Source organism: Clinocottus analis, unplaced genomic scaffold, assembly GCF_023055335.1.
Source record: "Clinocottus analis isolate CAN_PGR_092001 unplaced genomic scaffold, fCliAna1.0.p SCAF_8, whole genome shotgun sequence".
Classification (NCBI taxonomy): Eukaryota; Metazoa; Chordata; class Actinopteri; order Perciformes; family Cottidae; genus Clinocottus; species Clinocottus analis.
In genome coordinates, this window is record NW_027176240.1 from 22,205,794 (window position 1) to 22,212,546 (window position 6,753).

Consider the following 6,753-nt stretch of genomic DNA (forward strand, 5'->3'; position numbering starts at 1 on the left):
CCATGTGACATGTAGAACAAAACAGGATGAGCATGTTTCAGATTGTAGCAATATAGAGGAACAATGAAGCATCAACAGTAGAACCACACACAGGCTCCATGTGACGTTGTTCATGTTGTTGAACTGCTCATTATTACACTTTTCTCCTGGAGGCACTCGTCTGCTGAAATTCATCAATGACAGCATCCGTTAAGAGAAGGGACGAAGGTTAGGCCCTCTTCCTCTTGGCCAAGGACACATGGACATGGACCAGCGGAGCCGGAGGTCAAACCTTGAGCCATGTTTCCCAGTCTGTTTTTTATTCATTGAATGTGTTTGGTACAGGATGAAATGTAACAAGAGTCTGATTTTTCATACAGCGCCACCATCAGGTCAAACGTTTGTGGTTTATGGTCAAATACCTGCTAAACTATTAGCATTCCTTTCTGTTGTTTCCTACTAATGTTGGCAGGCTAACACACGGACATGGTGACCATGGTATCTAGCTAGCATTAGCGCAAATGGCCCCACTCAGCTGCTAGCATGGCGCTATGCTACAAGTCTGGTGTTATGTGCATCTCTCGGGCCGCTTTAAGACCTGCACATCGTCTCCTACAGAAAGCAGCCGGTGAAATGAACCAGAGACGTGTCCTGCTCAAGCAGAACTTATGTGACATCATTTGAGTTTTAATAGCTTTCATTTGTACACTTTTTAAACAGCAACGAGCGCAACAAAACCAGACAGTTAGCCCCAAGTCGGCCAACTCAAAAGATAGTTTTCTTGGTGAACATCCACAGAATAATTCACAATATACACTTTAAAGTACAGGAAGAGTACAGAACAGTTCTCTAAACTGAGCCTCAAATGAAGCCACTAGTTTACTTCTTCTGCTGTTTCTCTGGCCCAGTGTCCTCATGACGTCATTAGAACAGCAATCTCCAACGTTTGTTTCCCAAACCTTCATGCCATGAAGTGGTTTTAGTTCATCCTGACAAGTGAAGAGCTTCAAACTCAGTACAGCCAATATATGAGCTAACGGAGCCTCGAGGGAAGAGCCGGTTGGTGCAGGAGAGGAAGACGAGCGGCAGCGGTGCTGTTGTCCTTGGGGTCATTTTGACCCCAGATGAAATCAGATGAAATCTTTTGCCATCAAAATATGTTTTTTGTTCATCAAATGGTCTGAAAATAATGGGGGTTGTTTAATACTCTGCTCTTCATGATTATAAGTAATTTTAAGGAATTTGATTAAATTATGGGTGAGTTATTTAATTTAATAACGTCTGTTGTCCTCTGGGGTCAAAATGACCCCGCAGCACAAAGTGGAGCAATGGGGCAACTTGTCCCCCATCCTGCTTTCCAAAACATCTTTGATCTTGGATGTTTGATGTGTGGGGTCAAGCAATGGTTAGAACAACAACATCAACAACAAACAGGTCTGTTCTCACAGGTGTTGGGCCTTTCCCATTTTAGAGAGAGACGGGCAGCATGAGGAGGCAGAAAGGATCTACTGCACAGGAGGCGTGTGAACTCACGACTATGTTGTGAAAAAGAATGACCAGGAGGACAACGCTGAACATCATGAGGAGGACTCAGGGTCAGAAGAGAAGGAAACTCATGATGAGGGGATAGATCCAACATGGACCACCTGATCCAACATGAGATAACCTGATCCAACATGAGACCACCTGATCCAACATGGACCACCTGATCCAACATGAGATAACCTGATCCAACATGAGACCACCTGATCCAACATGGACCACCTGATCCAACATGAGATAACCTGATCCAACATGAGACCACCTGATCCGACATGAGACCACCTGATCCAACATGAGACCACCTGATCCAACATGAGACCACCTGATCCAACATGGACCACCTGATCCAACATGCGACCACCTGATCCAACATGAGACCACCTGATCCAACATGGACCACCTGATCCAACATGAGACCACCTGATCCAACATGCGACCACCTGATCCAACATGGACCACCTGATCCAACATGAGACCACCTGATCCAACATGAGACCACCTGATCCAACATGGACCACCTGATCCAACATGAGATAACCTGATCCAACATGAGACCACCTGATCCACCATGGACCACCTGATCCAACATGAGACCACCTGATCCAACATGAGACCACCTGATCCAACATGGACCACCTGATCCAACATGAGATAACCTGATCCAACATGCGACCACCTGATCCAACATGGACCACCTGATCCAACATGGACCACCTGATCCAACATGAGACCACCTGATCCAACATGGACCACCTGATCCAACATGAGACCACCTGATCCAACATGCGACCACCTGATCCAACATGGACCACCTGATCCAACATGCGACCACCTGATCCAACATGGACCACCTGATCCAACATGGACCACCTGATCCAACATGCGACCACCTGATCCAACATGGACCACCTGATCCAACATGAGACCACCTGATCCAACATGCGACCACCTGATCCAACATGGACCACCTGATCCAACATGAGATAACCTGATCCAACATGAGACCACCTGATCCAACATGAGACCACCTGATCCAACATGGACCACCTGATCCAACATGGACCACCTGATCCAACATGAGACCACCTGATCCAACATGGACCACCTGATCCAACATGAGACCACCTGATCCAACATGGACCACCTGATCCAACATGAGACCACCTGATCCAACATGGACCACCTGATCCAACATGAGACCACCTGATCCAACATGGAACACCTGATCCAACATGAGACCACCTGATCCAACATGTGAGATATAGTTTTGAGTTGTCCTGGAAAAGAATATTGACATGTTTTATGTGTCTGGTAATGAGTTGACGAAAAAGTTGAAACAGAGAGGTGGGTGATCATTTATACTTTATGCTTTATAAACAGTCAAACCAGACGGGGTCATTTTGACCCCAGAGGACAGCAGGTGTGATTATTTGCCGCTATTAGAAAAATTGAAGTGTTTCAAAAACAGCATCTGCACAAAACGTTGACGTATACCAGTCTGTAATACACTGAATAGTCCAAATAATTAATTGGTTTCATCTATTTTCCACTCAAAAACAGGGTATACTTTTTTTATAAACAAGGTCTATTGGCCCTAAATTTTAAAAAAAGAGAAACATGTGTGGTAATGTGTTGGACTGAAGTAAGACTCAAGGTGTAAAACTGAATTGATTGACAATTTATACTTTATGCCTTAAATCAGTGGTCACCAACCTTTTTGAAACCGAGATCTACTTCGAGGTACCAAATAATCTGAAGGGCTACTTGTTTCATACAAACTTCCTGAATCACAAAGTTCCACAGATCACCTTTTAATAACAATATGTGAAGTGACTGTCTGATCACATATCAATGTTAATTATTCCTCACAATAATTATTAACAATTTCCACAATGATGGTAGGAAAAAAAATGTTATCACTTTGTAGAAAAATGAAAATAAAGTTATATTCGTGCAAAAAATAACTAATACCTAGTTACTACAAAGAGCTTATTGTGGAAAACAATAAGCTATTTTTGTGCTAAACAAAACAGAATGAGTGCGGATTAGTGAGCATCAGCTTGCATCAGTATCAGTGGCTCAGTGAGCTGCTTTCCTTTACAAATCTTTTTAAAACAGGGTCATAGACTTGATACGGATTCTCAATTCATGCTTATTGAGCTGTGGTCTGTTTTCTGATGAGAGACGCAACAACAGAAAAAACCTAACAGAGATCTCATAAAGATCAGCTTTTGGCAAAATGCCAAGAATCGAAGAGTCGCGCATGTGCAGCGCAGCCTGTTAACGGCACATGGTGAACATTTAAAATCAGCATTTCCTCTTGCGCCCTACCAGTAATAAATATCGCCCCAGTTTGATAAATACTGACTGAAAGGAAACATGGTGTTCATTCATTTTAGTGACAACCACAAAGTGTGCAGGCTTTGTCACTGCGGGGCACTTTTCGGGCCTTTGTAAGAATATTTCCAGAGACTCAATATGCGAAGTCCAGAGCCACCAACTCTCACGCTTTCGCCGTGTGACACACGCTTTTTCATGTTTTCACACGCTCACACGCCACACAACCAATATCTCACGTCACAAGAAAAGTCTGGGGCGCGTTTGTTCCTTTTCAAACTCCCCGACGATAGATGGCGCTAAGGAGCGCATCTGTAAACCTATTCGCTGCACAGACATCCTATTTACCCAGAACAGACAGTCCGCGACCGTGTCCGCCGGCAGAGAGGAGCAGAGAGACGGAGGCATCGGGGCTCTCAAGTCTCACGCGTTGAACGTGACTGTCACTCAATGGTCTTAAGTCACGCCCCCCCGACACACAGCTGTTCGCGGCGGTGCGTATTTCTCCCCCCCTCCCGCCTTGTCAACAAAATCTCACGCCAAGGTTTTTTGAAAAGTTGGCAGCTCTGGAAGTCAGAAACGTCGTTTATGGAGCTCCAGGCTGCAGCCTGTTGATGTTTGCCTTGACCCGCACATACATGAACTGTTAGGCTTTAAAAGTTAGAGCTGATAGCTTAAAGCAGCATATCGCCGCTCTGTCTGTCTGTCTGTCTGTCTGTCTGTCTGTCTGTCTGTCTCTCTGTCTCTCTCTCTCTCTGTCCACTGTGTGTGTGTGTGTGTGTGTGCTCACCTGTCTGCTCGCGCATGGCAGCAAAACTCCACTGCTTGCGATACAGAGAAGAGTTTTAACGCGACCATGGTCGGTTGATAAAATTATTTTCATTTTATTTTGGAGAGCGACGGGGAAAGTCTCCGAGGTCGATCGCGATCGACGGGTTGGCGACCACTGCCTTAAATAATGATCAAACCAGGTGGGGTCATTTTGAGCCCAGAGGACAGCAGGTGTATGGCCAACGGGAGGACATTACGAGGGTTAAGTTGGATAAAATCATGAGAGATGGAAGGTAAAGTTAAGAGCTCAGCATACTGCTACTACATGTACTGTGGAAAATATGAGATCCTTTAAATTCACCCATGAAATATTGGACATCTTTTTAAACTAGTAGATTTGATTTATTTGTGATAAATCATTTCAGCAGAAACAGATGCAGAGGAGACGTGAGTCTGCTGGTGAGGACGAATATTACTGATGCTTCATTCAGAGGGCTGGATGCAGGACTAGTACAGGTAGTACTACTGCAGGTACTACTAGTACAGGTAGTGGGGACGATGGGAAGTGACTGTAAGCTCTGGAAGAAGCTGGTGAGAGCAGCTGGAGTTTATTTCTGTAAGTTGTAAGAGAAATGTTTCCAGAAACGGCGCCATGTTTCCTGTCATGAAGTGTTTCTGCAGTGAAAGAATGGAAGTAAAGGGCTGTGAGGAACACATGCAGAGCACTGCAACACCAACTGCACCTCCTCACTCCTTCATCTGGACACAGCTGTGCTGTGAACACATGATCCACAAAGGACCTGAACACTTCCCTCTGTGAGACCATTCAAAGGCCGAGCTCCTGGCAAGGAAAAGGACTTCTGGCTCTTTCTTTCAGAGGACTTTTATTGCACTTAGCCAGAGTAAGAAGAAGCCTGAATGAATGAATGAATGAATGAATGAATGAATGCTCGTGGACTTCCTCCCCGTCACTATCGTCCCTTCACATGCAACTTCAGTTCATTACGAGCTTCTACCTCGAGTCATGATTCACTGCCATTTCTTTTCACTGTTCTAGTGAGGAGGGCGGGGTCATCTCATCTCACAGACAGCTGATGACTCCTGGTGGGGAAGATGTGATCAGTAATAAAGTATGAACATGTAAAGTATGAACATGTAAAGTATGAACATGTAAAGTATGAACATGTAAAGCATGAACATGTAAAGTAAGAACATGTAAAGTTAGAGCATGTAAAGTATGAACATGTAAAGTATGAACATGTAAAGTATGAACATGTAAAGTATGAACATGTAAAGTAAGAACATGTAAAGTATGAACATGTAAAGTATGAACATGTAAAGTTAGAGCATGTACATCACTCAATACTTAGTTGGGGCTTCTTTTGCCTGAATTACTGCAGCAGTGTGGCGTGGCAGTGAGTCCATCAGTCTGTGGCACTGCTCAGGTGTTATGAGCCCAGGTTGCTCTGATAGTGGCCTCCAGCTCTTCTGCATTGTTGGCTCTGGCATTTCACATCATCCTCTTCACAATACTCCAGAGCTTTTCTACGGGGTTAAGGTCAGGCCAATGAAGATCAGGGATACCACGGTCCTTAAACCACTGGTTGCTTTGGCGCTGTGTGCAGGTGCCAAGTCCTGCTGGAAGATGAAATCTGCATCTCCATGAAGTCGGTCAGCAGCAGGAAGCATGAAGTGCTCTAAAACTTCCTGCTGTACAGCTTTGTTGACCTTGGACCTCAGAAAACACAGTGGACCAACACCAGCAGATGACATGGCACCCAAACCATCAGTGACTGTGGAAACTTCCCACTGGACCTCAAGCAGCGTGGATCGTGTGTCCCTCCTCTCTTCCTCCAGACTCTGGGACCCTGATCTCCAAAGGAAATGCAGAATGGACTTTCATCAGAGCATCACTTTGGACCACTCAGCAGCAGTCCAGTCCTGTTTGTCTGGAGTCCAGACCAGACGCTTCTGACGCTGTCTGTTGTTCAAGTGGCTGGACACAAGGAGCGACAGCTGAAACTCACGTCTTGCCTACGTCTGAGCGTAGTGCTTCTTCAAGCACTGACTGCAGCTGCAGTCCACTCTTTCTGGATCTCCATCACATGTTTGAATCGGTTTAGT